Below are 20,123 nucleotides of genomic sequence, written 5' to 3'. Positions count from 1 at the left end.
CCCAGTGTGGCCAGAAAAAAAAAAGATATAAAAGCTGGCTGATTTATGTTGGTGGAGGAGACAATATTAGAAGAGTCCTTCTGTAAGATAAAAATGTGAGAAATAGGTTGGTTCTAGTGTGATCTTGGGCAACTGAAGAATAGTTAAACATGGGAACTCCAGTTCTAACATACACTGAGGCAGAAAGGAGAGGACTGAGAAGTTTGATGATATTAATTATGTGAACATGTAATACATGAAGTACTAACCGCTGCCTAAAACGGGATTTGCTCTTTTCAAAGGGTCTGAGATAGTCTTGGAGAGGTCAGGAATTTCTTGTAGGATGGGTTGAATCTCTAGTAGTCTTGTGGATTTCAGACACCCATGAAAAAGCAAAAGAATGACCCTGTGCTTGTAGTGTTGAGCACAAGAGAGTTTAAGGATAAGTCAAAACACAACTTAGTCTCTATTAGGAGAGGAGACACTCTTGATCACAAAAGTGATTTCCACCGGTGAGGATGATCACATTCCAGCTAATGGACCCCTACAACTTACCCAAATATCTGCTGTAGGAGGGGTTACTGCAAGAGCTTTCCACTAACTCAGTTCAAAATTAGTATTTGTGCAGCTATTCTTGTAAAGGTGATCATTTGCCCCACATTTGAAAAAGAGCCTATTTTGTACTTGTGCTCGAAGCTTTGAACGCTCAAGTTATTTGCAGCTCTAACTACATCGACTGAATTTTAAAACGTACTTTTACCAAATTTCATCTTTCAGACTTGCTATATCTGTTGCGTCATACCGGCTTGCTGAACTACCACAGAATCACAGCGAGGTCATTAGCTCCAAACCCTTGAAGGAAAGAACGAATTTCTTACTTTTATATCTGTAGAGTCTTTGCCTTTAAATTTCATTCCAGTAACTATACGAGGAAAAGGACACGCTAAATGAGATCAGCAAAAGGGGTGTGGAACATGCAGATGAGCGCAGTGACTGCCTTAATGCTTACACTAGGCATTTATTTCCTATGATTTGGCAATATTGAGATCTACAAAGTATTCCTTCTTTGTAATTATAGTTTTAAGGCTTAATTCCAGAAATGAGGGTAGAGGTTTGTAAAATGCACAAGAAAAGTGACCCTCTCTTTAGAGTGATTAGAATATGTGGGTGACATGGTAGAGGCCGATAACAACCCATACTTACCTGGCAGGGGAGATACCATGATCACGAAGGTGGTTTTCCCAGGGCGAGGCTTATCCATTGCACTCCGGATGTGCTGACCCCTGCGATTTCCCCAAATGTGGGAAACTCGACTGCATAATTTGTGGTAGTGGGGGACTGCGTTCGCGCTTTCCCCTGGTGTGGCTTGTTTAAGAAAAGGCTGTAGATTGACGTTTTCTTTTGTTTGTTGCTAGTGGTGGCTGTTGTGAGTTGACGCTGTAAATCCCAGTTTTAAACTATGGGAATTAGTTCGGCTTCTTTAAGGGGCTGTGATTATCTTTTTCTTCTGTTATGGTTTTTTTGGTTTCGGTTTTCCTTTCTCTGAGCCGGAGGATCGTTTTATGACCTTTTCTTTCTTCACCAGTAGGTATAGAGGGAACCTCTTGAAAGCAACCTGTCCTTGCTTTGTAGTCCGTTTCTCCATTTTCAGGTGGCTTCCCTGGTGGCTCAGACAGTAAAGTGTCTGCCTGTAATGCTGGAGACCCAGGTTCGATCCTTAGGTCAGGAAGATTCCCTGGAGAAGGAAATGGCAACCCACTCCAGTACTCTTGCCTGGAAAATTCCATGGGCAGAGGAGCCTTGTAAGCTACAGTCCACGGGGTCGCAAAGAATCGGACACGACTGAGCCACTTCACTTCACCTCTCCATTTTCAAAGCCACCAGTTTAGTGTCTTCGGTCAGTTGATAATGTAACTCCTCTCCATAAGAGCCTTTGATTACATTAGGCGCACCTGGATAATTCGGACTATTCCCGCCCCACCCAGTCTCAAAGCTAATCGCATCCCTACAGTCTGTTCTGTCACAAAGGTGGGTCACATTCCCGGCCCCGGGGATTAGGCCCAGAGCGCCTCCGTGGCTGTCAGTCAGCCTATCACGAGGCCCGGGTACAGTCGGCGCTACAGAGTGACGTAACTAAGGTGCGCGAAGTATGTAAATGAGCTCGGCTTCGGCTGGCCATGTTCAGAATGTACTATGAAGCGTTTTTATTATTTTGCAAATATTGCGGTACTCGCAATGTGCTTGTCGGGCCTTATAGTTGGGAGAAGCCGTTATTTCGTAAGTGAGGGTGTAGAGTTTTCGGTGAAGAGAGTGACCGTAAGTGCGAAGTGTTTGGAACGTGAGGCTGAGGCGGCAGGCAGGGCAAGCAACTCATACTTACCTGGCAGGGGAGATACCATGATCACGAAGGTGGTTTTCCCAGGGCGAGGCTTATCCATTGCACTCCGGATGTGCTGACCCCTGCGATTTCCCCAAATGTGGGAAACTCGACTGCATAATTTGTGGTAGTGGGGGACTGCGTTCGCGCTTTCCCCTGTCTCTTTTGTGGTTAAAAGGAAGTTGAGTAGTTTTTACTAGGGAAGAATATAATGGTGGAGTTTGTTTCTAGACGTGGGGTTTTCGAAACTGCTGATCCGGTTTTCCAGTTTTGTTTTTTTTTTTTTGCTTGTTTGTTTTTTTATTGTAAGTCGTGTGTTTTTTTGGTAGTATCGTGTATGAGAGGTGGTGGCTTTAGTTTTGTTTATTGAGATTTGGTGAGTTTTAATTTTCAGGGTTTATTGGAGGTCTATGTGACCGGCGAACTTTTAGTTTACTGTTTGAGAAATGAGGTTTTAGCCGAATTTTTCTTGTAACGGGTTCGGAGATTAAGGGGAGTCTCAAAGGCAGTATTGAGGTGTACGGGTGAATAGTGCAGATCTAGGTACTCAGAAGGAGGCGATGGCACCCCACTCCAGTACTCTGGCCGGGAAAATCCCATGGACGGAGGAGCCTGGTAGGCTGCAGTCTATGGGGTCGCGAAAAGTCGGACACGACTGAGCGACTTCCTTTCACTTCTCACTGTCATGCATTGGAGAAGGAAATGGCAACCCACTCCAGTGTTGTTGCCTGGAGAATCCCAGGGACGGGGGAGCCTGGTGGGCTGTCGTCTATGGGGTCACACAGTTGGACACGACTGGGGTGACTTAGCAGCAGCAGGTATATTTTATGTTTTATGGCTTGAACTTTGGTTTTTGCCCTTATTTTCAGAATATCGTGCTTAGTCCCCCAGTCTGTCTGACTTTTTGTGACCCTGTCAGGCTTTTTTGTCCATGGGATTTTCCAGCTGAGAATACAGGAGTGCGTTGCCATTTTTTTCCCCCAGAGGATCTTGCCCACCCAGGAATCGAAAAAGGGTCTCCTGCATTGCAGGCGGATTCTTTACCAGCTGAGCTTTCAAGTGACAGTGAAGTGAACGTTAATCTTGCTTCTTTTCTGATTTTTACCTCTGGTAGAAAAAGAGGACTAATGTTTATTTCTGACTGCTCTGTTGTTCTCTTAGGTCAGTTTGAAATCTGGATTTTTGAGGCTGTTGAAATATTCTCATAAGTAGCCATTTTTCTCTGCAGCACAGTCAAAATTTGGGACTTTTATACTGTTTTAGGAGGCTATTCTGTTAATCCTTTCTACTTCGGAAAGTTAAATTGAGCAGATTCGTTTCTTCTTTATTACCTAAGGAATGCTGCATCTGGATTGAATGTGGGTATTTCTAAAGGTCCCCAACTAGTGTCTTTGAGAACCTGTTCTGTTGCTGAAAACTAGAATGTCTCTGCAGGCAACCAATTCCTGTATATGCTGCAGATTCACTGTATTTCATTTTCAGGATATGATATATTCTGGTTCTGCCTAGTTTCCCGATGTAGCTGTTTAGATTTCTAGTGACCTTCACACTCGTAACTTACTTGTCTTGCAGAAGCAGTTCCTGCTGCTTCTCTCCTAGAACAAATCTTGTCCATCTGCACCTGGTAATTAACAATACTTACCTGAGTTCTGGAGCCTTTGTTTGAAAGGGAACATGAGAGACACAAAGTACATATATTTTGCAGCATGTTTTTAAAATTTGTATCAAAATAACATATTTCAAATAGTTCTTTTAGGTTTCTTATTTTTAAATTCATTTTTACTATTTAAAATTTTTATTTGTTTTTCGTTGTGGTGGGTCTTCATTGCTAAACTGGGGCTTTCTCTAGTTGCAGCGAGAGGGAGGGGCTACTCTTCACTGCGGTGCCAGGGCTTCCCATTGGCGGATTCTTAGCCTCTGTACCACCAGGAAGTCCAGTCCTTTTAGGTTTCTAAACTAAGTTGTTCTGCTTCTTCCCATTCTCCAGGTCCCGTTCAAAGGGAGACACTTTCCACTCTAAAAACAACTAAAATTTTATTCTTGTGACATTTATGAACCTCTTTGTTTCTAAACTAGTGTGCAGGATATTCTTCAATGCAGGCGTCCCCCTCTCGCTGTACCTACAGAAGGAGGTAATCAGTGAGCAAGCAAAGCTTCATTTGCCCACTCCCTACTGCTCTCATTACCGCCTGAACCATCCGCACACAACCCCGCAATCCCCCAACCCTGGTCTGTGTAAAAATTTTCTTCCATGAAACCAGTCCCTGGTATCAGAAAGGTTGGGGACCTCTGCTTTAACGCATCCATTCTTTTTTTTTTTTTTTTATTCTTTTTTTTTTTCCCCCCCAACTAGTACCGAGTGGCCCAAATGTGTTCTGATGTTATTACTTAATGCAATGCATTGTAACTGTGCAGTTGGACAAACTATTTCTTTTTTTTTAATTAAACTTTTTATTTTGTATTATAGTATGGCCAGTTAACAATTTTTAAATTTTAATTTAATTTAATTTATTTTAACTGTAATTTATTATTATTACAGTATAGTAGTGGTTTTTGCCATACATTGACATGAATCAGTCATAGGTATACATGGTGTGTCCCCCATCCTGAACCTCCCTCCCACCTCCTTCCTCATCCTATCCCTCAGGGTCATCCCAGTGCACCAGCCCCGAGCACCCTATCTCATGCATCGAACCTGGACTGGCGATCTGTTTCACATATGGTAATATACATGCTTCAATGCTATTTTTGACATTGTCTATGTTTGATAATGGTAAATAAAGATTTAGATCTCTTGCACCACCATTTCTTCTCTATTTTTTCCTAATATAGTTTAAAAACCATTTGGTTAAATCAGTGTTCAGTTTATATTATTCTTAGGCAAACATTATTCGCAACAGAGCATTGTCATTGAATACCATTGTTCCCTTTAATTTTATTGTTCTTCTGGTTAGTTTTTTTTTCCCTTCTGCTTTTTTTTTTCCTTCTTCTTTTTCTTTTCTGTTTTTGGCCATGCATCAAGGCATGCAGGATCTTAGTTCTGCCACCTGGGATTGAACCCATGTCCCCTGCAGTGGAAGCACAGAATCCTAACCACTGGACTGCAGTGGGTGGTGGTGGGTTAGTCACTAAGTCGTGTCCAACTTTCGCGACCCCGTGGACTGTAGGCTCCTCTGTCCTGCCAGGCTCCTCTGTCCATGGGATTTTCCAGGCAAGAACACTGGAGTTGGTTGGCATTATAGCCTCTTGTTTTCTGCAAGACCAATCATATCAAGTAATCTTATTAGTTTAAATGTTGTTTTGTTTTGTTTTTCCTGGAGGTCTATCTACTTCTGTTTTTCCTCTACCTAAAACCATTGTTCTTTCAGACTGCTGCATAGGTGAAATAGTTTAAATGGGTATCAAATTCTACTGGTTGGAATTAAAATTTTCTTCATTATTTCAAAGGCATCACTTTTTTGACTTAAAACCTCTGGAAGCTATTGAGAAGAATTTCTGATTCTTTATACTATTTATGTGATATGTGTGACTGATCTTTTCATTCTTAGAAAAAGTGAATTATCTCTTTTATTTTCATTTTTCTGCAATTTCCTAATTTTGCGCCTTAGTGTATCTTACAGCCATTCATTGTATGGGGCACTTAATGAAAGCCCTTTCGACCTTTAGAAAGCCTTTCTTTTTTTTTTTTTTAGAAAGCCTTTCTATGTTGGGAAGTTGTCTTGGATTGTTTCATCAGTGATTTCCTCCCCTTGGTTTATAATTTTTCAAAAACTTTCCATATTTGGATATTAGAACTCCTACAGTGGTCCTCTGATTAGGGAAAAAACATATATATATATATATATATATATATATATATTCATCTTTTTTGCTGAACCTGTGTATTCAGTTTTTTATTTCTACAATCATATCTTTAGGACCTCTTTTTTCTTTTGTTCTAAGTTTCTGCTTTGTATAGCCTCTTTTTTCTATATTTTCTTTCCTCTGGCTGTGCTGGGTCTTTGTTGCTTTGCACGGGCTTTCTCTAGTTGTGAGCTGGGGCTGCTCTTCCTTGTGGTGCTCTGGTTTCTCACTGTAGTAGCTTCTCTTGTTGTGGAGCACAGGCTCTAGGCACTCAGGCTTCCATAGTTGTGGCCCATGGGCTTTAGTTGCTCCAAGGCATGTGGAATCTTGCCGGACCAGGGATTGAACCTGTGTCCCCTGCACTGGCAGATGGATTGTTATCCACTGTGCCACTAGGGAAGTCCTGTATAGCTTCTAATACATGTTTTTCAGATGCAAATTCTTCTTTTATATCTCTGAAGATTTTAATGATTATTTTTTATTTTCTTTTTAAGTTTTCTTCTTTCTGCATAGTCTATCTCCGCCATATTGTCTTCCTTTGGTTGGTTGGCTGAGCTGCTGTTACAATTGTGTCCTCATGTTAACAAATAGGGAGCTGGTTGGAAGCTCTGAGTGCCAAGGTGAGGTAGTATGGTCTCTCTGCTTCCCTGCAGAGTGATCTGCCTACACCTTTGTAGGGGACACCCATGTCGACATCTATGGGACTTTCTTCTAGGGTGTTTACATTCCTCAGAGGAACCCTTCAGTATTCTGGAAGGTAAAGGCTTAGTTACCAGTGTTCTGGAAACCAAATGAAGGATGAGAGGGAGGAGGTGTCTGCATTCAGCCTTTGGAATGCATATGTACATCTTCTTTTCAGTAACTGTTTGAACTTTTACCTGAGTTTCAAGATTTCTCCAGAGAGCCTCAGGTGTACCTTCCTCCAGTATCACCACTCTGAATAGTGCCAGCATGGGCTGGTTATCCAGCAGCATGGGGAGAGAAGTCTGGCCATCTCTTCTGAAACAGCTTTCCATCAGCTTGGTTTCTTTTAATCTCCATTTCACCTTAAATCTGGAGTGTTTTGAGTATTGAGTATTCTGCAGTCTCAACTGGGTCTGCAGTATCAGTTGAATATTCTGTAGTATCAATTGGGTTAGTTTTCAGCTTTGTCCAGAACTGGCTTAAGAGTTGGGGGTTCCTGGTCTAGTGCAGTTATTTCTCATTTTTAACTGTCAAAAACATGTCGCTGTTGTGCCTTCTGTCCTCTCCATTCTTGAAAACTGTTGCCTTTTAAAAATTGCTTTTTTGCAGTTTCCATGGGATTTTGGGAGAGAGTGAAATTTTATTCAATATACCATCTTTTCCTAGAACCCAGAATTATTTACAGTAGTGAAAAACTGAACCAGCTTAAATGTCCAGCAACAGAGGAACGACTGTATAAGTTACAGTCCAGTCATCAGATGGACTGTTATGAAGAAATTTTATGCTTCCTGTAAGCTTTTAATGACTGTTTGAAGTTAATGGGTAAAGTAATACACACAGTAGTTACATGTTGTATTATTTTGCTGTTTTTTTTTTTTTTTTTGGCTGAGTGGCTTGTTTAGTTCCCCAACCAGAGATGGAATCCAGGCCCTCTGAAGTGGAAGCACAGAGTTTGAACCACCAGGAAATTCCCATATTTCAACTATTTTAAAAGAAACAAGAAAAACCCTGATCTGGAGGTATGCAGTCTAGTGGGTGCAGTAGCTCTGAATGCCAGGCAAGAAAAAGTGAGGCAGTAATATAGGCACAGGGCTTCCCTGGTGGTTCAGTGGTAAAGAACCCACCTTCAACGCAGGAGACGTGAGTTCGATCCTGGGTTGGAGAAGGAACTGGCAGCCCAGTCCAGTATTCTTGCCTGGGAAATCCCATGGACAAAGATGCCTGGCAGACTACAGTTCATGGGGTTGCAAAAGAGCTGGACACGACTGAGTGACTGAACAACAATTTAGGCACGGACTAGACTGTGCTCAAGGTCACACAGAGGTATTGCTGTGTCCTAAAATTGACTGACAGAAACCAGGCCAACCTCTCTTGACCTCCCAAGTGATTTTACCAGGGTTATATTGCTGTTTAGTAGTTTTGGTGGCTGCTTTTCACTCTATTTATAATCAGTCCCGTTAGCTCCGTGGATGTAGAAGGCAATGGCAACCCACTCCAGTACTCTTGCCTGGAAAATCCCACGGACGGAGGAGCCTGGTAGGCTTCAGTCCATGGGGTCGTGAAGAGCCGGACACGACTGAGCGACTTCACACTCACTTTTCGCTTTCATGCATTGGAGAAGGAAATGGCAACCCACTCCAGTGTTCTTGCCTGGAGAATCCCAGGGACAGCGGAGCCTGGTGGGCTGCCACCTATGGGGTCGCACAGAGTCGGACACGACTGAAGCGACTTAGCAGCAGCAGCTCCGTGGATAAGCGGGGATAAAGAAGTAGGCTCCAGTGATTGAGGCAGTTGTTGGCCCATAGCCTAATGTAAAAAACTTCACACGCACAAAATAGACGCAAGTCTCAAAAGACATTTCCTCTGAGTTGTGGAGTTGTTTGTACTACTGGGTATAGATGTTTTCCTTTGTTCATGGGATCTCCCAGGCAAGAATACTGGAGTGGGTAGCCATTTCCTTCTCCAGGGGATCTTTCCAACCCAGGGATCAAACCCCGATCTCCTGCATTGCAGATATGGATTCTTTACCATCTGAGCCACCAGGGGAGCCCCTTAACCTTGCTAGATTATGAAAACAATCTGTGTGCTTTTATAATTCCCCCTTTAAAAAAAAAGAAAACATATCAGAACCTAAGTTTATCCATGGGGTCGCAAAGAACGACTGAGCAACTGAACTGAACTGAAGACTGATCCATTCAAAACTATCATTTCAGACCTGAAACCAAAAAGCTCGTAGAAAAGAACATAGGCAGAACACCCTTTGGCATAAATCATAGTGATATTTTTAAGATCTGACTCCTAAGGCAAAAGAAACAAAAGCAAGCAAGAATAAACAAATGGGACCTAACTAAGCTTACAGACTTTTACACAGCAAAGGAAACCATCAACTGTTAAAACAGACAACCTAATGAGGAGAAAGTATTTACAAATAATGTGACTGATAGGAGGTTAATATCCAAAATATATATAAGCAGCTCATATAACTCGTATTGAAAAACAAACCCAATTTAAAAATGGGCAGAAGACCTGAATAGATATTTTTCCGAAGAAGATAACAGGCAAATGAATGTTAGCTCAATGTTGCTAATCATCAGAGAAATGCAGATCAAAATCACAATGATTTTCACAGTTGTCAGAATGGTTATCATCAAAAAGACTACAAATAACAAGTGTTGGGGAGAATGTAGAGAAAAGGGAACGCTTGGACACCTTTGATGAAAATGTAAATTGGTGCATCCACTGTGGAAAACAGTATAGAGGGTCCTCAAAACATTAAAAATAGAACTACTATATGATCCAGCAATTCCATTCCTCAGTATATATCCAAAGAAAATGAAAACACTAATTCAAGAAGATAGCATGCACCCCAATGTTCATAACAGCATTATTTACAGTAGCTAATATATAGAAGCAATTTAAGTGTCTATCAGCAGATGATGGATAAAGATTTATATATTTGTATCTATATAGATATAGATATATACACACACAATGGAATATTAACGAATCATCAAAAAGACTGAAATTCTGCAATTTGCAACGACATGGATAGACCTAGAGTATACAATGCTAGTGAAATAAGTCAAACGGAGAAAGACAAATACTCTGTTGTCACTTACATATGGAATCTAAAAGATACAACAAACTAGTATATATGACAAAAAGGAAGCAGACTCACAGATACAGAGAAAAAACTAGTGGTTACCAGTGGGAGAGGGAAGGAGGGAGTGGCAAGATAGGTATAGATACGAGTACAAATTCATATGTATAAAATAAATAAACAAGGATAAATTGTATGGCACAGGGGCAATATAGCCACTATTTTGTAATAATCTTTGTTGTTGTTGGGCTTCCCTGATAGCTCAGCTGGTAAAGAATCCGCCTGCAGTGCAGGAGACCCCAGTTCCATTCCTGGGTCGGGAAGATCCCCTGGAGAGGGCAGAGGAGCCTGGTGGTCCACAGGGTCACAAAGACTTGGACACAACTGAAGCGACTGAACATGCACATGCGCATCCTACTTGAAACATCAAATGTGCTACTGTTTTAAAGGAGTTGTGCTACTTTACTTGGAGAAGTAAATCCAAGAACAAGTATTTGGGGAAGTGAGAAATAAACGTGGATGGAGTAGAAAGTATAGGCAAGGTATGGTGATTACCAAGTTTATGTAGTAAAAAAGCCCAAGTCACACAGCTGTCTCTGTGAAGAGATCACAGAATTGCTTTCCCAGTTTGCAGCTCATCGCCTGACTCTTCCAAATGATAGTTTGTGGTAGCAGAGACTTTCTTTTGGTCATGGTCAATTGAAAGTCTAGTCCAGAAGATACTCTGCCATTCCCACTCCCAGCAGTGTTTAGTTACCAGTCACTCTCATTTGTCTGGAGTCTGCTCTTGGCTGTTTATACTGGAGAGATGGCAGGCCATTCAGTTAACCAGCAGCCCAGGCCGTGGGTGTGGCTGCCCTGTCTCTGCTGGGGCTGAGATGTAAAGGTATGAAATGATGATGTGGAAGCAAGCTATAGAACGGGCCTAGTTGAATAGTTGTTGTTTGCTGTTTTGTTGCTAAGTCATGTCTAACTGTTTTTGCAACCCCAGGGACTGTAGCCCGCCAGGCTCCCCTGTCCATGAGATTTGCCAGGCAAGAATACTGGCATGGGTTGCCTTTTCCTTCTCCAGGGGTCCTTCCCAACCCAGGGATCGAACCCATGTCTCCTGCATTGGCAGGTGGATTCTTTACCACTTAGGCACCAGGGAGACATCTGGGAGGTGCGATTAGTTTTTGAAGAAGGAGCATGCAAGCTGAGAAATACAACAGGCAAGGACTGGGCTTTGCAGAATTGCCCCAATTAGGAAACAAGAGAGGAGAACAAACCTTCCTGAAAAAAGCTGGAGAAAGAGCAGAGGTGAGCACTTTCATAATCAGTAGGCAGTAGTGACCTTTGAAAAAAATGCAGTCATTTTCTGCTTTTGATGGAGTAGGGGGAAATGGCAAGAAAACAAGTACAGTGTGTGTTGGCCACATTAATTTCTCATGGATGGAGTGAAGGCCAAGGTGATCAGTTTGAAGGCTGCTTCAAATTAAACAATCAGTATATTTTGGAGACTCCCCTTGGTCCCAGGGCTTGAGAATACCTTCCTTTTTCTCACTGACCACATCACATTGAGAGGATCCTAATCTTTTGTTCTCCTAGGTTCTCTGATGCCAAACAGACTGTAACTGTTTTGGAGGATTTTCCAGTTTTGCTCTGGGGAGATGAATATTCCCAGTTTTTCTAACCTGATGTTCTCCACAGGTTAGTAGACCCTAACTGTAATGAGGCTTTGACCCTTGAAAATGTGAGAGGGTCAGGAGCACCAACCCTCCATGTAGTCATAAATCTGTGTATAATTTATAGTTGGCCCTCCGTATCTGCAGTTCTTCTGTATCCACACCCTCAGGTCCTGTAGTACTGTGGTACTTATTTACGGAAAAAAATCCGCACATAAGTGAACCCCATGTTGATCAAGGGTCTGTTGTATATCAGTCTATAAACCACTGAGTATAGAGGTTAAGAGCATGAAGTCACTAGTTCTGCTACTGTTGAACTGAATGGTTTTCGGTAAATTAGTTAACTGTCTTCTGCCTCATTTTCTTCATCTCCAAAGTGGACAATAATTGTGCAACTGCCTATGGGAAGAAAAATGCAGTGTAAGCATTGTGAGTTAAATTTGTACCGGGGTCTTACTGAGGACTACAGCCAAGGAAACAGCTTCTCAGTAGCTCTGAGAAACTGCTCTGAAGAGGCAAGAGAGAGGCTAGTTTATGTATGATGTTTTTTGGTGGGGAATGCAGTCAAGTAGGTGTCTTGGTAAAGGATTACTGCTAGTTTACAAAGAATAGATATCACAAGTTAATGACTTCAGGGCTTTTCTCTGTATGGGAAAATAGCAGGAAGCTGGGTAACTATCTCAGGGCCTGTTTGCCCAAAGCACAGAGCATCCTCTTATTGTCTTAATTTCCTAGGTCGGGAGCACAGAGTGCTTCATCCTTTTATCGCCTTACTCTCCTCTGAGACACAGAGTGCACTGTTGGTCAGTGACTGCAGCAGGTTAATTCATCCTTGTCGAACTCACTGATGAGCAAAACACTCTGCTTTTTTTTGTTTGTACAACCTAAACAGTAATTGTTGAGCATTAAATGAGATAATATCTGTAAAGCCACAGAATAGTGTCTTAACATGTCGGAGCTCCTCCAAAAATGTGATGTTAAACCAATGAATTCTGAACTCTTAAGATCCAGGGAAGAGAAATAAGAGAATAGCACTGCAGGGGGACTGTGGGGTTGACAAAAGTTTAATTTTCTCGATAAAGGACACTTGTATGTGTTTGAAAGGAGAGGTGCTAAAGCCAGGTCAGCGGAAAGGGCTAAGATCACAGAGGATGGAATTGGGAGCGCATGTGGAATGAGGGGCTTCCAAGGTGACGCTAGTGGTAAAGAACCCACCTGCCAATGCAGGAGATATAAGAGATGCAGGTTTGATCCCTGGGTGGGGAAGATCCCCCTCGATCCGCTGGAGGAGGGCACGGCGACACCAAGATCTCATAGCCAGACATCGGTTCAGCAGATGATGTTGATGCTTTCACTTTGAGAAACACTGGTGGGAAAAGCATTCATTTGTACTTTGGAAATAAAGGAGAAGCTAAATTGTTTTCCTATAAGAAGAATGGGTGTGATTGGATTAGGATCGTGGTTCTCAATTCTTTTTTTTTTTTTTTTCGTGGTTCTCAATTCTGTAAAACCTTCAGTTCAGTTCAGTCGCTCAGTCATGTCCGACTCTTCGCGACCCCATGAATCGCAGCACGCCAGGCCTCCCTGTCCATCACCAACTCCCGGAGTTCACGCAGACTCACGTCCATCGAGTCAGTGATGCCATCCAGCCATCTCATCCTCTGTCGTCCCCTTCTCCTCTTGCCCCACAGCATCAGAGTCTTTTCCAATGAGTCAGCTCTTCTCATGAGGTGGCCAGAGTACTGGAGTTTCAGCTTTAGCATCATTCCTTCCAAAGAACACCCAGGGCTGATCTCCTTTAGAATGGACTGGTTGGATCTCCTTGCAGTCCAAGGGACTCTCAAGAGTCTTCTCCAACACCACAGTTCAAAAGCATCAATTCTTTGGTGCTCAGCTTTCTTTATAGTCCAACTCTCACATCCATACATGACCACGGGAAAAACCATAGCCTTGACTAGACGGACCTTTGTTGGCAAAGTAATGTCTTTGCTTTTCAATATGCTATCTAGGTTGGTCATAACTTTTCTTCCAAGGAGTAAGCATCTTTTAATTTCATGGCTGCAGTCACCATCTGCAGTGATTTTGGAGCCCCAAAAAATAAAGTCTGACACTGTTCCCACTGTTTCCCCATCTATTTCCCATGAAGTGATGGGAACAGATGCCGTGATCTTTGTTTTCTGAATGTTGAGCTTTAAGCCAACTTTTTACTCTCCACTTTGACTTTCATCAAGAGGCTTTTTAGTTCCTCTTCACTTTCTGCCATAAGGGTAGTGTCATCTGTAAAACCTTAGGGTCCCTTTTTACAACAAATAGTAATATTTCCTTTACTGTTCATAGTATATTCATGGAAAATATGAATATTCAAGATGTTCCTAGAAAATGTAAGTTATGTAAGTTCCCCCACAATTGATGTAAATGTTCTAACTGTAATATAAAGGAGAAATAAAATATTATAATAAAGTGTTTTAATATGTAAATGCTTGGCCTGGCTACCCAAGGAAGCTGAAATGTCCCCACAAACTTTAAAAATCACCCCTTGAGAGCAGTGGCATAGTCACTGAGAAGCACTGGTTTAGGTGGAGGTTTAAAACATCAGGGTAGAGGGGACTGAAAAGATGTGCATAAGAAGAATGCCAAATGGCAGTGATGTGACTGCAGTTCGCATGAAATTGGGGTAGAAGGATCACAACTTCCTCCAGCAGTGCTGGGGAGAACAAGAGTAGGATCTAGGACCACATGCAGTAAGTGTGCTCTGCTGCAGCGGGAGGAAGATGAGGTGGCTGAGGGGCTAGTGGGTCACGTGGTATTAAGAGTCTGAAGAATCTAGTGAACTGAAAGGTCAGACTCCCCTCTGTCAATAAGTAGTCAGGAGGCAAGAGAAACTTACCTTGCTTCAAAACATAAAATGCTGGGAGAATAGAACAGCAACAAAACAGGTTTTATATATCTATATATAACTTAGCCCAACACAGAGATGAGGAGAAAGGAAAAATCCAGAGGGCAAAGGTAGGAATGGACTCATTCTCAGAGGAGGATGCGGGATGTTAACAGAGCAGGGGCAGGAGATAAAGCCTGGGTGAGGCCTGCGCTCAGTGAGGGATCTGACTAGCTGTTTCCTCTTCATTCTGCACAAACTGATTCTGCAAGGAGAAGCTTATCTCGAATCGTGCAGCATGAACACCGGAGTCCAACGTCAAGCCCGTAGCCAAGATACTCTCGAGTCGGATGCCCGGCTCCTCTCCGTGGGCTGGTCTGAAGCGTTGGGAGCCAGGCAAGGATGAAGTCGACTGACGACTAAAAAACTCCTCCGCGTGGGAGTGCCCCATGGGACTCCACACTGGGACATCCGGAGACCTTCAGTTAGCCCGCCTTGGGACGCGATGGGTTTCTGTCGGCAAAGGATCCGGGCGCGGCGAGTTGTTGGAGGAAGCGGCCGGCAGGGGTCGCGGGCCGCGAGGCGGCGGTGGTGTAGGTACACGGATGGCTCAGGGCGTTTGGAACGGCGTTCCCCGGAAATACGGGCTTATCTATTAATATAAAATATATGTTAACATATAGTTCGAAAATATGTTTATTTGGATCGCTAAGATAAAGACCATTTGGAGTCGTTTCAGGAGTGACCCAGACCTTATAGTGGTGCATGCAGCAGCGGGTAGTGCCAAGGTCGGCCTCGGGGAAGATAACCAGGGTCAGGTGGTTTTCCCGGGGCGAGGCTCATCCATTGTACCCCAGATGTGCTGACCCCAGCCAGTTCCCCAGATGTGGCGAACTCGGTTGCAGAATTTGTGGTAGTGGGGGACTGTGTTGGTGCTTTCCCCTGTCCTCTTGGTATCTTAAATCGTTCAAGATGTTTTCTAAAAAGGATCTAGTGGCTCATCTCTAATGCTGAAGGGGTTATCACATAAGGTAGGTGGGTAGTGGTGAGTATGATACGCGGACGTAGTGAAATAGAGATCTTAAATACTAAACCACTATGAAACATTCTTCTGCCAAGTACAGGTTTTTTGGGTTTTGTCAGGATTATTTATTTAACTTCAGCTGTCTGAGCTTTAGGATCTGGGTTTACCTGAATGGTTTTGAACGTTTTTAGTTTTGGAGTGTTACAATATCTCAAATTTTTTTAGGCTGGTTATATTTTGCAGTGTGATATACCATTTTGGGTGTATGGGGATAAGAAAAAAATGTTATTAAAACTATTTTCAGTTATTTTAGCCTTTTATATGTGGTTACCAAAACTTGTAAAATTACACGTTGTTCACATTATATTCTGTTGGACGTCGTTTCTCCCTTATTTTGAAAAAGTCTCAGGAGGTCTTGCTGTGTTACTTCTATAACATGCTGCCCCTTCCTGGAATGCCCTGCCTTCCCTCATCAGTCTTTGACATTCTGCTCTCTCTTGTTGCAGCTGCCTGGGATCCACCCAAACTGCCACAGAACCTAAGATGGACTTAAACATTACTGTAGGCACAGTGCTGCATAAGGCACTTCTTTTAAAATCAGAAGAAGAAAAGATGAATTTTTAGGTGGAAAAATGTATATAGCGACGTCATCTTTTTATATTAATAGGTTTTTCATGGCGGAAGGGCCCACAAAGGCAAGGGTGTACAGGACCCTTCGGTCATAATGTCCTTAGCCCTTTGATTGGTGCCCATTACTCTTTCCCTCTAATTCTGTCCTTCAGTCATAATGTGGTCCTTAGCCCTTTGATTGGTGCCCTTTACTCTTTCCCTCTAATTCTGGCAGGTCTGTTTCCTCTACAGTTGGTGGAAGGGAGACTCTATCTCCACATGATTACTCTTAGTATCTCCAGTGCCTTAGGCTAGTCGCTGGCACCTTAAGTTTAGGGGGCTGTAAGTGACTAGTTACATATGAGTAACAGCTTGAGAACAGGTTTTTGGTTTTGTTTTTTTTCATCATTAGTAGCACTCATAGAAACTCATGGATACCTTGTGAATGTTGAAAATACTGGAGTAGGCAATGTGGTCATCAGAAATAAAGTTCCCATGAGGATTTATTGTATAACACAGGGAAGTCCACTCAATACTGTGTAATGGCATATATGGGAAAAGAATCTCTAAAAGAGTGGATCTATGTATATGTATTACTGATTCACTTTGCTCTACAGTATAAACTAATACAACATTATAAATCAACTATATACCAATAAAATTTAAAAAAAGAAAGAAAAAGACTTCCTCACCATAGCAAAAAGAGCCTTAGAATGTCTATGAAATCATACCTTGGGGGACACAGTCATAGAGGACTCAGAGCTGTGGTCAGCCTGGCATTCATGGAAACAGCAATACCATGGAAACAGCACACCATCTGGAATGAAATTAGGATGGTAGATCAATAATGAAATTATAACATATAACTGAGGTGGGCTGGGTCACACTTTGTGGATGACAGTATCTAGCAGGTGTCTAAGTAGAGTGACTGTGGTTTATACTGCAGAGCCCTGTGGATGGGAAATGTATAAAACCAGGGCCAGTGTGCATCTCAAGTGCCTCAGAATGGGTTTGCTCCCCAAAACATAGGGTGTGTGTGTGTCGAGTGTCTATAGAGTTGCTCAAGCTGGTAATAGACATTTAGATTCAGTTGTCAGCACCATGGACTTCTTAACTATCAGACCTGCTCAGTGAGCTTATATAACAAAAGGCAGCTTTCAAAAATTACTGCCACACATCATATTTCTGAACACACTCTCTCCTTGACTCCCATGAGGCAAAGATATGAGTGGAAATTCAGAGATGGGTGAGACTCACAGACTGAGGGCCATGTCTGTTGGGACAGAACATCTTAGCTGGCAGAGGCAGCCGTGATCTGAGAGAGGTGGGTGGGTGTGCTGGTGCTGCCCCTCCCCAGGAGTGCAGGAATGCGCCAAACACCTGCTCTGCTGAGGGGCGGGCTGTGCCTCTCCACCCTGGCTTATTTGGGGCCTGAGTTAGTTGGTCACTGAGTTGTTTTATTCTGTGTGTCAATATATTAATATGTATATATACAGACACACACACACACACACACACACAGACATATATTCACTATAATTATTATTGTTCATGTTCAGTTGCCCAGTCATGTCCAACTCTTTGCCATCCCATGGACTGCAGCACCAGGCTTCCCTGTCCTTCACCAACTCCCGGAGCTTGCTCAAACTCATGTCCATTGAGTTGGCAATGCCATCCAACCATCTCATCCTCTGTTGTCCCCTTCTTCTAGCCTCAGTCTTTCCCAGCATCAAGGTCTTTTCCAGTGAGTCGGCTCTTTGCATCAGGTGGCCAGAGTAATGGAGCTTTGGCTTCTTCAGCATCTTGCTCTAATGAATACTCAGGGTTGATTTCCTTTAGGATTGATTGGTGTGATCTTGCAGTCCAAAGGACTCTCAAGAGTCTTCTCCAACACCACAGTTCAAAAGCATTAATTCTTCGGTGCTCAGGCTTCTTTATAGTCCAACTCTCTCATCCATACATGACCACTGGAAAGTAATGTCTCTGCTTTTAAATACACTGTCTATGTTTGTCATAGCTTTTCTTCCAAGGAGCAAGCGTCTTTTAATTTCATGGTCTATCATTGTTTCCCCATCTATTTGCCATTAAGGATGGGACCAGATAACATGATCTTTGTTTTTGGAATGTTGAGTTTTAAGCCAGTTTTTTTCACTTTATCATCTTCATCAAGAGGCTCTTTAGTTCCTATTTGTTTCCTGACATTAGGGTGGTGTCATATCTGAGGTTGTTGATATTTCTCCTGGCAATCTTGATTCCAGCTTGAGTGAGCTTCATTCAGCCTGGCATTTCGAATGATGTACTCTGCATATAAGTTAAATAAGCAGGGTGACAATATACAGCCTTGATGTACTCCTTTTCCTATTTGGAACTAGTCTGTTGTTCCATGTCCAGTTCTAACTGTTGCTTCCTGACCCGCATATAGGTTTCTCAAGAGGCATGTCAGGTGGTCTGGTATTCCCATCTCTTTCAGAATTTTCCAGTTTCTTGTGATCCACACAGTCAAAGACTTTGGCATAGTCAATAAAGCAGAAGTAGATGTTTTTCTGGAACTCTCTTGCTTTCTCGATGATCCAGCGGATGTTGGCAATTTGATCTCTGGTTCCTCTGCCTTTTCTAAAACCAGCTTGAACATCTGGAAGTTCACAGTTCACGTATTGCTGAAGCCTGGCTTGGAGAATTTTGAGCGTTACTTGACTAGCGTGTGAGATGAGTGCAATCATGCGGTAGTTTGAGCATTCTTTGGCATTGCCTTTCTTTGGGATTGGAATGAAAACTGACCTTTTCCAGTCCTGTGGCCACTGCTGAGTTTTCCAAATTTGCTGGCATATTGAGTGTACTAATAATTATCATTGTTCTGAGAGGGTAAAATCAAGCACAGATACCTAAAATATGGTAGAGTCACAATTTGAACCTAAGTCTATCTGATGCTAAAGCCTGTGTTTAGAACTAAATACGGTGCCACATATTTCTTATAGTGGTTCCACCAGGACTTGGTCTTCTCATTATGAAGAAAAAAGGAGTCTAACAATATTATTGAAAGTCTGCCTCCTGTATTTCACAACCTGTTACACTGATATCATTTCAGTGCGCTTCTTTTCAGTGCTTTTCCTTAAGGATATACATTTTTACAAAACTGCAGTCATGGTATACATACCATTTCATATCTTTTTTTCCTCTTAACCTTTTGTCTTTCATGTTGTTCATTATAATATAATGTGTCTTTCATGTTCTTACTATTGTATGTTTAATACTCCATTTCCCTGCTGCTTTGATTCTAGGATTTGGGGGTGATTTTGATTTTTTGTAATAATATAATAAATACCATGTGCATAGGGCACTGTCTTTCTCTTACTTTCTACAGTTAAATGACATTTACCATTCAAAATGTACGAACATACTTTGGGCAATAGATGTATATAATTAGGGTTAAAGTTTCCCTGAGCCACCAGGGAAACCCAATATTATAGTCATGTTTCCGAGTATGTAGGAAAAACACATTAATCCATTCTTGTGTGTTATACTAACATATGTTACTTTGCATTTTGATTCATTTCCTTTAAGCATCTTAAATGCTTTTCTGTATTTTCCTGATTCCCTACAGGGGAAATTTTATCACTATTATAATAATTAAAAATACTCTCCCAAAATACAAAACAAAGCACTTAAAAAATCATACAGACTAAGAGGAAAATAACTGCCAAGAGGTTGCAAAATATGCCACTCCCAACTGTGTCACTGTGGCATAAGGATTATTTTTAAGCCAGAAGCATTGAAAAACAGCAAATATGTAAAAAGAGTGGTCTGGCCTCCCTTTCTAACACAGGGGAAAGAAATATTTCAGAGAAGAGGGATAACGCCCAGAGATTTCTGCACAAACAGGTCTTGTTAAAATCATTATCTTTTTTAACCTCCCCATGTATGCTACTTGCTTCTCCACAATTGTCTCTCTTTTGTTCAACTTAATATAA

At 42.1% G+C, this 20,123-nt stretch overlaps 2 non-coding genes and 1 pseudogene across 2 annotated transcripts; all 3 read left to right on the top strand.

Annotated features, from left to right (window-relative positions):
• The first annotated feature begins 1,174 nt into the window (after positions 1–1,174).
• Positions 1,175–1,338, top strand: LOC113878669. Its single transcript, XR_003507089.1, has one exon. It is a non-coding gene; the product is annotated as a U1 spliceosomal RNA (small nuclear RNA).
• A 1,013-nt stretch (positions 1,339–2,351) lies between these two features.
• On the top strand, positions 2,352–2,515 carry LOC113878656. The gene has a single exon (XR_003507079.1). It is a non-coding gene; the product is annotated as a U1 spliceosomal RNA (small nuclear RNA).
• A 12,798-nt stretch (positions 2,516–15,313) lies between these two features.
• On the top strand, positions 15,314–15,467 carry LOC113878692 (annotated as a pseudogene).
• Positions 15,468–20,123: the final 4,656 nt, after the last annotated feature.

This window comes from Bos indicus x Bos taurus, chromosome 19, assembly GCF_003369695.1.
Source record: "Bos indicus x Bos taurus breed Angus x Brahman F1 hybrid chromosome 19, Bos_hybrid_MaternalHap_v2.0, whole genome shotgun sequence".
NCBI lineage: Eukaryota > Metazoa > Chordata > Mammalia > Artiodactyla > Bovidae > Bos > Bos indicus x Bos taurus.
The sequence above is the reverse complement of the archived record's forward strand: the minus strand, read 5'-3'. Positions and strand labels throughout refer to the sequence as shown.